Below are 16,957 nucleotides of genomic sequence, written 5' to 3'. Positions count from 1 at the left end.
AAGCGTACTAAACTCCACAACAAATCTACTTCAACTTTACTTCTTCTATTTTAAATGGAGATAATCCTGAATGATGAGAGGTCGAATTCAAAGAGAAGGGTTTGAATGCCCTAACTTGCATATTGGTCCACCATAGGGCTTGAATTAGCTACTAGATGGATGATATAACATGATTTGTTTTGCACTTTAAGGGAGATGGCATTGATGCTTTTATCCATTAGCTTTGATAAACATAAATAAGTAACATTAATAATATTTGTTATGGGTAAAATTGAGCTAATGTAACGTATGAGACACATGACGACAAAAGCATCTAAATGAACTCTCCGAAATACCTAAGGGGGTGTTTGGTGTATGGGTTTAAATGGGATTAGGTGGAAGTGGGTTTTAAGATCAAATAGAACATTGTAATGTCTTGTCTGGGACTCACATAAGGTATGGGTTGTGAAGCCCCTTCTTGGAATCAGCATTAGGGCAAAGGTTTTTGCAATTCTACTTTGGGTTTCGTGTGGCTAGTGGTGAATGTTATGTGGACCTCACCATGATGAATGTGTTTTATCCATGCTGTCCATCCATTTTGAAATATAATTTTAGGGCTTAATCCAAAAAATGAGGTAGATATAAATCTCAAGTGGACCACACTATGGGAAAACAATAGTAATTAAATTACACCATTAAAAACCTCTTAGGGTCAACTGTGCGGTCCACTTGAGATTTTGATCAAACTCATTTTTGGGCTCATGCCATAAAATGACATGGAATGGGTGGACGGCATGGATAAAACACATAGATCATGGTGGGGCCCACAGAGCACGAACCGGTAATGGCAAGATGAGTAGCCAATCCATTTCCTAAACATGAAGTGGGATGGCCTCCAAGCCATTGGATTAGACGACAATCCCTAACACAGTGTAATCATTACATTTTGGTAATTCCATCCCACTTAAACTCATCTAATCCCATGCTCCAAACCTCCCTTGACTATCTACTTCGACTTCGACCTTGATCTTCGATTCAACCTCAAGGTCAGGTGAGGTCAGATGCCAACTTTGACCTCGGAATAAAAATATCCGGGGAGAATCTTACAACATATAAAGATAAGATTAATTAGACGAGGTTATGGTCGAAAATCACGCCAATCGATACAAAATTAGAGATATTCTCAAAATTAGATTCTTACTCCAATATGATCCCATCTAGCATATCTAACAAATCCACTTAGATAAATAGACCGCCTAAAAAGCCTATAAATATATCCCATACTATGGGTAAGAGGTACGCACAACTATCCCAGTCCTACTACACTTACAATAGGTCTATACAAGCGACTTAGGCAACAGATGATCTCTGGCTACAACCGGCACCCCCAATGTCACTTTATTATCCATTAATTTGTAAGTACTTAGCGGCTCACAATAGGTGAAGCAGGATTGACCGGATTTAATAAACAACAATATACTCTTAGCTTTTTATAGTTTTTTCTTTATTATAAAAGGCAAACCAAGCTTTTTTTTTTTTTAATTTTAAAATGCTTAAGAATGTGCCTATGAAGCCAAACAAGGCTAATCCACGGGCCTACGAATTTCAATGGCTGACAATAAGCCGTATGGCCATCCAAACTACCTCATCAGCTCGCGTTGAAGATTTCAAATTTGATGCACTTCCTTGAAAATGCCTGGAAAGGTAGATGAGGCGGCAGTTGGAAAGCTTTTCTTTTCTTCCTTAACACTCTACATGAAAAGGATGGGAAGTGTATTAATTCGTATAGGGTGTTTTCCCACTGCCTATTTAAGAAAAAACTTCAAAGCTCTAGTGGGGACCGGTGATATCCAGATACTTAGAAATTACTTGAAAAGTTCGAACTTGGGATGCAAGTCAAACTCTATCATCCAAATTGTATGTGCCCGTTCACATGAATTATGAAAAAATATATATTTATTTAATTATCTTATTATCAACTTGGTATATATTCATTGGACAGTTAAATTCAAAAAAATCCTATGGGCTTATTTTCAGAAACATGTGTCCACTGCCGATCAAAGGTTAGAATTATTCAACCAATCTAATTGTTATTTATAGATAATAACCTCTTAATTTATGTTGGTCTTTGAGTTAATATTTGCCATGTGTACCATTTTTAAGTCGGTCCTTGATAAAGTTGAATGGTTTAAATAGCGATTACGATAACAATGACGTGTACAATTTCTAAGCACTTGCGTGTCAAGCATCATAAGCAACCAGAGCATTAAATAACTTCGCTGTTTGTTTTGGTCACTGTACCACCTACTCGGGTTCTTCGTGAGATCCTCAACCTAGACACACGTAACAATTGTTACAATCTGGGGATTCTGGGCCGTACGTAACATGGGATCCACTGTTCGATTTTCCAAATACCCTAAGCAGGTAATAATTACTTATGGAAGTAATTACCGTAGTGTGTAAAATAAGTGTGGGCCCAGTGTGATGTATGTGGCTTATCCACACTGTTCATCCCCTATGTGGACTGATTTTAGGGTATGAGCCTAAAAATGAGGTAGATCCAAAGCTTAAGTGGACTGCACTATAAGAAAGAGTGGAAATTGAATGCCTATTGTTACAAACTTCTTGGGCCCATAGAAGTTTTGGATCAACAAAATATTTGTGTTTTCTCCTTACCTATGTCTCTGTGAAAATCTGGATGAATTAGATGACAAATAAACATTAACATCGCCCAATAACAAAAAAACAACTTTGAATTGTGGACATTTTAAAGTCATTATTTCCTTTAGTGTGGGCCACTAGAGCTTTGGAGCTGCCTCATTTTTTGGCTCACACGTGAAATGGATGGATGGCACAAATATGCTGCATATATCTTGCTGGAGTGCATAAATTTATATAAGTGCTTTTGAACTTATTCTCGATGTGAAAATATTTTCATTTTTTCAAATAAGTTAGGGTGGTAATAATTACTTATTTACAACACATTTACAAAGGAATTGAAAAATCCAACAAGCCTTTAATCCTTATCCCCATGGAACCCATCTAAGAGGGGCCTATAAACGAAGTGAAAAACTTTGATACTCTGGCTTAGCGTGGTGGATGATACAGTCACTTTAAAATAATCTTAAAATTATAAATTTTGTTTACAAATATTAATTCTAATAAACTATTAAAATCATGAGTTCCAATTTGGATGTGTCATGAATAAAAAATTATAATTATTTGATTATTTTACCATATTGATTGGATAGTTAAAAATGAAGATAAAAAAAGGCTATGTTTGGACAAATAAGTGTCAGTTTATATAGGAAGTTAGGATTGCTCAGCCAATCTGACCATGAGGGCTTACTTGGCGCAAGGGGTTAGCAAGCATTAAGAGTGAAGAAATTTCAAATCTTTGTTAAAAAAAAAAAAAACCATCCTATGTTTGGTTTGTCCCATCAAAGCTAGGGTTTCTAATATAGGGTCCTGGTTTTGATGATGGAGCAGGAAGGGCTTTATTCAATCCCTTTCATTGCAATCATGGATTTAAACCTTTGAATTTTCTGCTAAAGCTTTTATGCATGAAGTTGTTTCGCTGGGCAGGAATATTGGGCTCACCTTGATGTTTGTACGGAATCTAATCCATCCATCCAATATTTTACGAGACCATTTTAGAGCATACGACTAAAAAATGAGGTGGATTCAAAACTCAAGTAGGCCACACGAGAGAAAACAATGAGGATTGAGTGACCACCGTTGAAACATTCATATCACTACAAATGTTTTGTATCACACTATAGTTTTTTATGTTGTCCATTCGTCTAGTAAGAATGACCTTATAAAGGGTTGGGATGACATATAAACACAAAGGTGGAGCTTGAGAAGGTTTGAACCGTAGGAATTTCTTTCCTCTCCTCTCATATAGGCCACTTGGCGAACTTTCGGTGCGGGCAATCCTACACTTCTCATGCGCCTGTCCACTTTGAACTTATGTTTATCAAAAACTTTTTCATTTTACAGGGGTAAGTTATTTGATACTCGGGCTGCATGTGACGCTTGATACTCATACATTTAGAATTGGTATACTTAATATATATTAACTCAATCAAACCGACTAAATTGTGGAACCCACCGCTAACTTAATAAATTGCCAGTGCATGCAAGTGCAACTAAGCATTTCTCTCTTCTACGATTGTTGAGATTGTTGAGAGAGAGAGCTGTGATTGTCAATGTGAATTGATTGTGATTAGAGGCGGCATTATGCGGCTGGAAATTTACAAAAGATTCCGACGAATGTTATGTTCCTTCGCATATGTTCAAATGCATTGGAATAATTCCTATGACGAAAGGGAATTGATTACATGCGTCCGTGTGGATGTGAAAGGGGAGCGGATTAGCTGTTATCTGGATGACACCTTAGTGGGTGTTACCCTTACCGTGGGGCCCACCTTGATGATATGTTGTATATCCATGCGGTCCATTCATTTCTCCAGCCCATTTAACACTGTTGTCCCAAAAATTAAAAATATCCAAATATTAGGTAGACCACACCAAAGGAAACAGTCGTGTTTGAGTGCCTCACCATTAAAAATTTTAAAGAGCTTATCTTAAGGTTGTCTTAATGTTTATTTGCCATCCAACCTGTTGATAATGTCAAGAGGAAGGGATGAAGTGAAATAACAGATATCAGCTTGATACAAGACTTTAATCGCCCACAAAAAGCCTTTAATAGTCATTTTTCCCTGTTTCTAATGGTGTGGTCCAAATGATATATAGATATTGTTAAGGATTGTGATTGCTTTCTAAAATTAGATTTAAAAACAGGTTGATGGCGTGGATATGCAAAAAATACATCAAGGTGGGCCCCACACGGGTGTTACACGGGTAACAGCTAATCCGCTCCATGTGAAAGAACTTCGAATCTTTTGTGAAATCCCAGCTGTTGAAATGATATAAACCACTTGTGGTAGGATGTTTTAATTTAAAAGATTGAACCGAGTGAAATTTCACAAGCTTAAATTCCTCTTCCACTGACAGACAGTGAGAGATTGCGACCACTGAAGACGGTGTTTGCTGGTCCATTTGAGATCTCTCTCTCTCTCACACACATCTCCATTTGCTGTCTCCATCTCTCTTCAGGCCCACATCTATGATTTAAGGTATTTTTAATTGATAGATTTCAGAGAAGACCATCGAAACTGTTGTTTTAAGTTAGTTCAAGAGAGTTTTCTCTCACTTCCATCGCTTGTGTGTTTCCTCACCCATCGTCAGAACTGCTCTCTTGGGGTCTCCATCTATTGTCTCAATCTCTCCTAGACCCCACTGGTATGATTTAAGTTATTTTTAATTATTTCTATTGAAATATTGTGGAAATAAAGAAAAATGTAAAGCTTATAGATCCTGGAAGAAATCTAGACCACTTGCTTTTGAATATCAAATGCTATCATGTATTTATATTGATTTGAAAGTACAAGTGTTTATTTGAACTCCATTACAATATCATTTCTAACAGTTTGATTATGCTTCAATAGGTTGGGGTGGAAAGTTGTTAGAAATTACTTTGGAATTGTACAAGTGGGATAAATTAATTATTGAAATTAAACTTTGAAAATTACATTAACCAATGTTAATCTATCATAGGCTAAAAATCAGTGTAGTTTGATCACCTCACTATTTGCTTGGTGGACTTTTTTGTTGGGGGCCTTGCACAAAACCTTAGGATCTAACCTCCCAAAAACACCAGAATTATGAGATAATAAAGCAATGAAATAAATCAAAGCACAAACCACACGACTCAAGACATTTTTACGTGGAAAACCCTCAAATAGGTAAAAACCACGGGACCTCGTCTAAATCAACAATCCACTATGAAGTAAAACGTTACAACCTTCTTCACTCACGCAGGAGTGGATAAACAATAAAAGAATAAAAGAAAAACGGAGAGATCTCACCGATCACGAGGACGTAAAAGCGCTGAGATGTTGATTGCACAGTAGATCACCTCCACGAGCATAACCTTCTTTTTACAAGCTTCCTCTCTCTCTCTTTCTCTCTCTCTCTCTCTCTCTCAACTTTGATAGCCTTAAACCCTTTAGCAAACCCTTACAAAGCTTTAGGAAACCCTCTTGCATTGCTTAGAAAGGCCTTAGGTACCCATATTTATACATTTGGAAACTCCCTTTCGCACCTCTTGCGAAATCGCCTCCAATTTTCGCAGTTCGCACAAGATCCGGACTCAAATATGCGTAAGCTCGACTAGTCGAGCAGAATCCTCGATTGGTCGAGCACCGTTCCATCGACTGGTCGAGCACTGTTCATTGAGCTCGCTAGACTTTGAGTCAAGTGACCCTCGACTGGTCGAGCACTGTTCACTCGATTGGTCGAGCAGCACGGTGAAACACTCCAATTTTCAACCGCCTGCATTATCTCTCCTCTGAACTGAGGAGGAAAACCTCATCAAATCTCCCCCCTTTCTGACTCAGGAGGAATTCACATTCTTCAAGCCAGACTGGTTTCTACAAACCTCAAACTTGCCCTTGAGCAAAGCCTTTGTCATCATGTCAGATCCATTATCGTCCGTGTGGACCTTCTCAAACTGTAACACCTTCTGTTCCAAAGTATCCCTGATCCAGTGATACCGAATCTCTATGTGCTTCGACTTGGAATGCTGACTTGAATTCTTACTCAAGTGTATAACACTTTGACTATCACAATAGACCATGTGTTGCTCCTTCTTCAAGTTAAGTTCTTGTAGAAACCTCTTCATCTAAAGCATCTCTTTACATGCCTCTATGACTGTAATGTACTTGGCTTTTGTCGTCGACAATGCTACGACATTCTGTACCTTATTCTGCTAAGAAACCGCCCCCTGCAAACGTGAACATGAACCCCAATATAGACTTCCTGAAGTCTATGTCGTCTGCCATATTTGCACCTATGTAGCCCTCTAACACAGGTTTTTCGTCACCATAGCATAGGCTCAACTTGAATGAGCCTCTTAGATACCGAAGTATCCATTTCACCGCTGCCTAATGCTCTTTGTTAGGATTGGTAAGATACTGGCTGACAACACCAACCGCATATACTATGTTTGGGCGTGTACACACCATAGCATACATCAAACTTCCTACAGCTGACGCGTAGGGTATCTTCTGCATCTTTTCCACCTTTCTTTTATCTTAGGACACTGCCTATCAATTAATCTAAAGTGACCATCCAGTGGAGTATTAACCGGCTTCACTGCATTCATATTGAACCGCTCTAGGACTTTCTCAATATACCGATCTTGTGACAGCCAAAGCTTCCTGTTGCTTTTGTTACGGGTTATCTTTATTCTTATGATCTATTTATCCGGGCCCAAGTCTTTCATCGCAAATGACTTGCCCAACTCCTGTTTCAGCCTGTTGATCTTCTTGATGTCTTTTTCTATGATGAACATGTCATCAACGTATAACAGCAGAACTAAGAAATCACCATCTGAGAACTTGCGCGTGAACACACAGTGGTCCGATTCCGTTCCGTCATACCCATGCTTCAACATAAATCAGTCAAACTTCTTGTATCATTGTTGTGGAGCTTATTTTAACCCATACAAGCTCTTCCTCAGCTTATACATCATATGCTCTTTGCCCTTGACTTTGAACCCCTCTGGTCGATGCATGTAGATCTCTTCTACTAGGTTACCATGGAGGAAGGCAGTTTTAACAACTAACTGCTCTATCTCCATATCCATGCTAGCCGCCAACCCAAGCAACACCCGTATGGATGTTATCTTCATCACTAGTGAGAATATCTCCTCGAAGTTTATGCATTTCCTTTGATCAAACCCTTTCATCACAAGTCTGGCCTTGAACCTCGTTTGTGAATTTTTTTGCTCAATCTTCTTTCTGAACACCCACTTGTTGCTCAAAGGTTTCTCGCCCTTAGGTAATTTCACCATATCATAGGTGTGGTCTTATGCAAGGATTCTATCTCCTCTTACATAGCTTTCAACCACTCTCCCTTATGCTCGTCGGCTAGAGCCTCAGAATAATCTTCTGGCTCTCCTCCATCAGTCAGCATAATGTACTCATGCGGCAAGTACCTCTTGGACGGCTGTCTGTCCTTAGATGACCTCCTCACCTGTGGCTCAACAGGTGGATCAAGTGGGGGTTGCTCCCCTGGTCCATCTTCTAAAGGAACTCCCTCGTCCTCTACACCTTGTTGTACTCTCCCGTCATCAGGCACCACGGGAGGAATAATCGGATCAATGTCCTTTAGCTCACATGAACTAGCCTGGTTTTTCTCTGTCTTACCAATGTCTTCTATACACTGATCTTCAAAGAAAACCACATCTCTGCTCCTAACAAGCTTCTTCTCAGTCGGATCCCATAATCTGTAACAGAACTTTTCATCCCTGTACCCCAAAAACACACACTGCCTGATCTTTATATCGAGCTTGGACCTCTCGTCCTTTGGTACGTGAACGGATGCCTTGCATTCAAATACCCTGAGATGACTGTACGATGGATCCTGTCCAGTCCACACATTCTCAGGTATTTCTCTATTCAACGGGGCTGATGGAGATCTATTTATCAGATACACTGCCGTGTGCATTGCTTCTCCCCAGAACGTCTTGGGTAATTTCGCACGGGACAACATGCATCTGATTCTCTTTATAATTGTGCGATTCATTCGCTCAGCCACACCATTATGCTGGGGGGTCTTGGGAACTGTCTGTTCATGTCGTATACTCGGGGACTTACAATGCTTATGAAAGTTGCCAATGTATTTAACACCATTGGCAGTGCGGATGCAGTTCAATGATCAACATGTCTCTCTCTCAGCCATAGAATGAAACAATTTAAACACACCAAAGATCTCGTCCTTGGATTTCAAAGCATAAACTCAAACCCTCCTAAATGCATCATCTATAAAAGTGACAAAATATAATGCCCCACCCAAGGTTTTTGTCCTCATAGGACCACAAATATCAGAATAAACCAAATTTAATGCATGCACTTTATTAATATGAGAAGCAGATTTAATAAATGAAACTCTATGTTGTTTCCTTGATAAACAATCAAGACATGTTTTGAGAGGTATACCTGTCACGTCTGGAAGGAGTCGCTTCCTCGCTAGTATTTGAAGCCCTTTTTTTACTCATGTGGCCTAGACGCCTGTGGCACATATCAATAGCTGAATCTTCCGCTGCGTTCAACTCACCCTTGTATACACTGACACTTGTCTTGTAAAGAGTGCAACACTTCTTTCCTCTAGTTGTGATCAACGAACCCTTGATGAACTTCTAGCGCTCATCAGCAAATCGACTTTCATAGCCATCATCATCCAACCTTCCCATCGACATCAAGTTGAGGCGAAGGTATGGGATATGCCTCACATCCCTGAGAACCAATGTGCAGCCCACATCGGTTTTCACACAAATATCACTGACCCCTACGATCTTCGATACGCCAGAATTCCCATCTTCACGGTCCCATAGTCACTTGACTTGTAGCTTGTGAAGAAGTCTCTGCGTGGAGTCGCATAAAAAGAGGCTCCCGAGTCAATCACCCAGTCGGTGTCCTGACTTGTAGCCGTGAGACAAACATCATGATCTGCTGAAAGAATAACTACAACATTGCCATCTGAAGCGATTGCAGTGGAATCTAATTCATCTTCCTTCTCCTTTCCTTTTCCTTTCTTGTCATTCTTATTCTTACGACATTCATGCTTATATTGGCCCTTCTTGCCACAATTCCAGCATTCAACATCCTTCCTGGTACTCGACTTACCTCTTAATTTATCTCGGGCCTTCCTGCCCTTCCTGTTCTTTCCTCTCCCCCGTTCCTATGTCACAAGGGCCTCTTGCTGAGTAGACCCTTGAGACTTCCCCCTTGTCTTCTCATAGAAGAGACAGCTAATTACATGATCTATGGATACCTTTTCGTCTGGAGCGGAGTTACTTAAAGACACCATTAATGACTCCCAACTATCAGACAATGAGCTAAGTAATAACAAAGCCTATAATTCATCATTCAGGACTATCTTCATAGCGGAGAGCTGGTTCAATATATTATTGACCTCATTTATGTGCTCAGCCACAGAACCACCATCTTTAAACTTGAGATTCACAAGTCGTCTTATCAGAAAAATCTTATTACCGGCTGTCTTCCTCTCATACAGTCCTTGTAATTTCAGCCATAGGCTAGCGTTTGAGGTCTCTGTAGACACATGGTGAAATACAGAATCGTTCAATCATTATCTAATAAACCCCACTACCTTTCTGTTCATCTTATTCTAATCATCATTAGACATATCCTTGGATTTTACTGATATGCCTAAAATTGAAGAATATAAGTCCTTGCAATAAAGCAAGTTATCCATCTTAGCCTTCCATATGGTCCAGTTAGAACCATTGAGGCTAATCATCCTTGATGAGCCACCTTCTATAATTTTAAACCGATCATACTCGTTCAATGAACTTAGCTTTAATACCACTTTGTTAGGGGCCTTGCACAAAACCTTAGGATCTAACCTCCCTAAAACACCAGAATTATGGGATAATAAAGCAATGAAAAAAATCAAAGTACAAACCACACGACACAAGAGATTTTTACGTGGAAAACCCTTAAAGAGGTAAAAACCACCGGACCTCGTCCATATCAACAATCAACTATGAAGTAGAACGTTACAACCTTCTTCACTCACGCAGGAGTGGATAAACAATAAGAGAATAAAAGAAAAACGGAGAGATCTCACCGATCACGATGACGTAGAAGCGCTGAGATGTTGATTGCACAGTAGATCACCTCCACGAGCATAACCTCCCTTCTACAAGCTTCCTCTCTCTCTTTCTCTCACCTTTGATAGCCCTAAACCCTTGCAAAGCTTTAGGACATTGCCTAGAAAGGCCCTAGGCACCCATATTTATAGATTAGGAAACTCCTTTCACACCTCTTGCGAAACCGCCTCCAATTTCCTCAGTCCGCACAAGACCTGGACTCAAATCTGCGTAAGCTCGACTAGTCGAGCAGAGTCCTCGACTGGTCGAGCACTGTTCATTCGACTGGTCGAGCTGGTCCTCAACTGGTCGAGCACTGTTCACTGAGCTCGCTAGACTTTGAGTCGAGTGGCCCTCGACTGGTCGAGCACTGTTCACTCGACCGGTCGAGCAGTCCACTCGATTGGTAGAGCAGCGCGGTGAAACACTCCAATTTTCAACCGCTTGCACTACCTCTCCTCTGAACTGAGGAGGAAAACCCCATCACATTTACTAGGCAATTGAAAATGAAAAACATCAAAAGTTCGTATTTCCACAACTAGCACCCACGATTCAAAGGCTAGGATTATTGAAGCATTCCAATCTTGGTTTTGTAGCTTTTATGACAGTGGGATGCAAAATCATTCGTTATTTTTCGAGTTGGTATTTGTCACGCTACAATATCTAAATGTCTGCCGACTCACTCACTCACTCTCTCTCTCTCTCTCTCTCTCTCTCTCTCTCTCCCCCACAAAATTGTAATAGGAAATGGTGAAAGCTAGTTTAGTTGTTTTGGCTGTGAAAAACCATCTCATGACTATTTGTTAATTAGGAGAAAGTGTTTTTTTTTTTCAAACATATGCACTTACGTCACAATGGGATTTTACACCCCGCAGTGGGAAATTTAAACACACGCACTCACACCCCAATGGGATTTCACCACAATTGATAATTTGAACCAATGACCTCATGTTGAAACTCTTGTGAGCTACCACCAATGCATGACTAAGGACTCGAGGAATTGGTCATAAGACCTATTTTCTCTCCAATAAATTTTGTATCATGGATTAAGGAATAGACCAAAAGTTAAATTGTGATATTTATTTGTAAGAAAAAAAAACGAATGCAATAAAGAAAATCAACATACAAAACTTAATATATTTATATTGTTAGGCATTGTGCCTACTTTAAAGATGAAGCCATGGCTAAATCACTCTACTTTTAGAAAGATTATAGTCCTAACTTCTTTTTTTTTTTTTTTTTTTGCACCCAATGAATTGGAGAAAAGCTCTTTTGTGTGATCTTAATTTGACTTTATAGAAAATATTTATAACTCAAAAATAAATAAATAAATACTTAAAACAACTGGATTGCATGCATGGAAACTGTTGTACTTTATTTATAACATTTCTAATCGATTTTGGGAAATTCAATTGGAAATGACACGTATTACCGTAACTATATATATATATATATATATAACATATTAAAGATATTCAATGATACTTAGAGTACTTTTACGGAATCACACCTGGCCAAATGATAAAATATGAGTAGCTTAGAGGTATTCAAAATCAAACCAAGTGGCTAAGAGCCATCTAAGAGGCCCGGCCAAGAGGTGTCCAAAAGCAGACCAGGTGGTCAAGAGAAGTTAGGAAATGGAATGTAGCTGAGAAGTTCAGTTGGGCGTTCCAAACGGAAAGATGCGGAGAGTGATTGAGTGAACACGAGCGAGCGACTAACAAAAGCAGATGTGTGGTCGAAGGGTGAATGATGATCGAGAGAAACATAGCTTAGCCAAGCGGAAGAGGAACAATCCAGAAGAAAGAAACGTAACAAGAGAATAATCTAGAGAGAGGCCCTTCAACTACTGTAACTGTTAGAGTGCTGAAAGAAACATATGAAAAAATAAGCTGCATAGTAGGAAACTATACATAACTAAAGGATTATGAGAAATATGGGTCTCACACCAATCAAACCAAAGAAATCTATCAATTCGCTTTATCTCAGCTTATCCTATGAGTAACGATAATCAAGTAGCGGTAATTCTTAGCTATAGTTTTTAGTTATAATCCAAATATACACTCATACGTTGGATTTGTTCTTTATCTAATACCATGCAATTCTTTTAAGAGATGCATTCTTATAGTCACTCATACTGATTGATTGTGAGTTTTTCCTTTTGTTTGCTGCACTAGTATTCTGAAAAGTCCTTTCTTGTGGAAGGCAAAACGCAACCCATTTTCAAAGGAAGAACCCTACCATTCGATTATCGCTTGATAATTATAAAATTCTACAAGTGGCTGAGTAAGTGACTGATCTTCTCATAATCTAGTCATATACATTCATATTGGATGTATTTGCTTATTTCGACGCGGGGTCAAAATTGAATGGTTTGGATCAAGCCACTTTATCAATTCTAGCATGCCCACACACGCTGCATATGATAGGAAATAAATCAAGCGCTAACAATTTTAGCATGTCTGGTGGGACAACAAACTATTTGGTTGCCATAAATATTCATTGTGCAGTAGTCATGCAACAATTTTGGAGAGTGTGAACACTTTTGGCACCCCCTGTGGGACCACAAACTACTTGGTTGCCATAAATATTCATTGTGCACCAGCTGTGCAACAATTTTGGCGAGCACCAATATTTTTGGCATGCCCGGTGGGACATTGATTACAAGCATACTTATCGGTGTATTAATATTAAGAAATCATGAGTCGATGATAGGTTCATCAAGCACCTGAGCAGTTAAGTTTGCCACCGAATCTAGTACCCTTTCCACAAAACTTGGGTAGGGCATCCTCATCTCAGGTTGATCGTCTTAAGATATTGTCGGGCGGAATGCTCGATACGTAGCACATCGCTGAGCAGTCACGAATTCAGGATAAACAATCACGAGTTCAAGTTGAAACTCCTAGCAGATGGATGACTAGTCACACTGAAAGTATGAATTGGATGATGGACATGTTTGCCGAAAGAGCACTGTAAGTACCTCTTCCACAACAGAATATGCCTCCTCTAATATTGGAAGTATGGATTCTTCCACCACCTACTGAGTTTAAGTAACTGAAATGGGAGGCTAGGAATGTCGTTCTTAAATAAGGAAACCAAGGTATGCTTGGGGCAGTCATTCCCTAGAGATCCACTGTATCATGGAAGGTAAAACTAGGTAAGTCATGAACCACCTCCAATGATCAAATCTCACCGTTTGAATCATAACCAAATTCTTCAAATGGTTTAGGAAGTAACAGGCCAAGTTCTCGGTTGTATTACTACATCGGTTAATTATAAGCCATATTCGAAATGGATTGACCGACAATATCCATCGTCGTGGTTGACTTTGTCGTTTTTTTATTAGGACGGTTGAGTTCGATCAAGACGACCGAATTTGTCATTTCTTGATCAGGATGATCGAGTTTGACTAAGACAACTGAATTTTTCATTTTTCGATCAAGATGGTCGAATTCGACCAAAACGGTCGAATTTGTTGTTTTTCGATCAAAATGGCCGAGTTCGACTAAGGCGATCTAATATGATGTTTTTCAACCGAGATTGTCGAATTCAACCAAGATGACCAAATTTGTTGTTTTTTGTCAAAGATGGTTGAGTTCGGCCAAATCGATTAACTTTGATGTTTTCCAATCAACATGGCCAAGTTTGACCAAGATAGTCGAAAACTATGTTTTTGCCTAGCTAAACAATCACTTTTATTGTGCCAAACAACGAATCAACGTCGCACGCACCTTTTACCAAAGGCAAAGCAAAATGGGGGATAATGTTGTATCCTAATTTTGACCATTCTTGAAAAATTAAATTAAAAAAGACGTGTTGTAACAAGAGAAAGATAGAACATGTTAAAGATATTCAAGGATACTTGGAGTGCTTTTTATGAAATGCCCAAAGCACTCAAAGTTAGCACGATGATAAGGCATGGAGCATCCAAGAGGTATTCAAAAGCAAACTAAGTGGCCGAGAGGCAGCTAGAAGGCGCGATTGAAAGGAATTTAAAAGCAGACTGAGTGGCTGAGAAAAGCCAGGAAACAGTATATAGTCAAGAAGCTTGGTTGAGCGGTCGAAATAGAAAGATGCGGAGAGTGGTTAAGTGGATTACGGGCGAGCAATCGAAAAAAGTGATGTGATTGATGTGTGGTCGAAAGGTGGGTGACGATCGAGATAAACAGAGCTTGACCAATCGGAAGAGGAACACTCTAGGAGAAAGAAATGTAATAAAAGAATCATTTAGAGAAAGGCCCTTCGACTACTGTAACTATTGGAGTAATGAAAAAATCATCTTGAAGAATAAGCTACGTAGCAGGAATCTATAAATAGTAAAAAAAAAAAAAAGCAGAAACATGGGTCTCACACTAATCAAACCAAGCAAATCTATTAATTTACTTTAGTTTAGCTTATCCTATCATTAACGATAATTTAGTAGCAATAATTCTTAGTTATAGTTTTTAGTTGTAATCTAAATAAACTCTCATATGCTGAATTATTTATTTATTTAATAATATACAAATTTTTTGAGACTTGTATTCTTGTAGTAGGTCCTAATGGCTCATTATGAGTTTTTCATTTTGTTTTATTGCATTGATATTCTAAAAGGCTTTCCTTGTGGAAGGCAAAACCTAACTCATTTTGGGAGGAAGAACCTCACTTTCTGATTATTGCTTGATCATTATAAAATTATGAAGTGGTTGAATAAGTAATTAATCTTTTTTAGAATTTGGTCATGTACATTCATAGACGTATATACTTATTTCAATGCTTAGAGTTAAAGTTGATAAGTTTGGATGGAGTAGATTTATCAATTTTGGCACCTGCACACATTACACATGATAGGAAACAATCTGATGAACAAGGGAAACAAGCATCTGTACCATCCATGTTGGGGGTTTTTTATATAATCTTTTTAAATAATTCCTCAGAATTTAAGGCATTTATTATAGCATTATTTTGCTGAAACTGGCTCATTTAAGGCGCTATGGTTTTTATGCAACACTGAGTAATAGGCCACACCAGTGTATTTACAGCTTCTATAAATAGAGATACACCCAATACATTGAAACTTATTGCAGGCGAATGGCAAAATGAACTTTGTCCCCACCTTTGGATTGAATCAGACCATCCATTGCCCATTGATTTAAATCACTTGGCTTATGCACCTGATGAGTAGAAAGTTCCTCATGTTAACGTGTGATCATCATGGTAGACTCGGATTCAGTAATGACTCCTCCAGCAGCATACAAGTGGTAGAAAAGGTCAGTGCCCCACCGTGTTATATGTGTTTTATACATGTCATTCATGAATTTTTCTAGCCCATTGTAGGGCATGAGCTTAAAAATAAGATAAATCCAAATTTCAATTATGTAGTGATCTACCAATGTAGCAGCACCAATCATAGGAGATAGTTTTTCGATCAAACTAATATTTGTATTTTTCCTTCACTGCGGTATGCGTGACTTAATCAAGAAATTGGATGGCAAATAAATATTATAGTTAGTCTTAGTAAAATTTTAATGATGAGTGTTTAATTACTGCGATCTCTTATGATGTGGTCCACCTGATACCTGGATCTACCTCATTTTTTGGATCATGATGCAGAATGAGTATCACAGTTTGTCTGGTGACTCCAACACCAGCCGAATAGCCGCGTCAAAGCTCTATGCCCCCATTGTAATGTATATGTTATATCAATGGCATCCATCCATTTCGCTAGCTCATTTTAAGACATTAGGTTAAAAAATAAGGTAGTTCTAAAGCATTAGTAGACCACACCACATGAAAAAAAATTGGAATTGACTGCTCACTGTTAAAAACTTATTAAGGGCACCACAATGTTTATTAGCCATGCAACTGGTTTAGAAATACGCAACTTAGACCAATGGAATATACAAATACCAGCTTGATGGAAAACTTCTGTGACGGTAGAGAAGTTTTCAACAATAAGCGTTTAATCCCCACTTTATAATGTGGTGTGGTTAACTTGAGCTTTGGAATACCAGCTTGATGGAAAACTTCCGTGATGGTAAAAAAGTTTTCGACGATAAGCATTTAATCCCCACTTCATCATGTGGTGTGGTTAACTTGAGCTTTGGATTAGCCTCATTTTATGCTACGAATAAAACACAATCATCATTATTACCCACGTATCTTTGGCGCCCGCCCTCTCGAATGCGTCCTACCCCCCAGCCTCTAGCCATAAAGGGGCAGTTCTTTGGGTGGGCCCACCTTGATGTATCCGTT

This window comes from Magnolia sinica, chromosome 10 (assembly GCF_029962835.1).
Source record: "Magnolia sinica isolate HGM2019 chromosome 10, MsV1, whole genome shotgun sequence".
Lineage (NCBI taxonomy): Eukaryota > Viridiplantae > Streptophyta > Magnoliopsida > Magnoliales > Magnoliaceae > Magnolia > Magnolia sinica.
Note: the sequence above shows the minus strand (reverse complement) of the source record.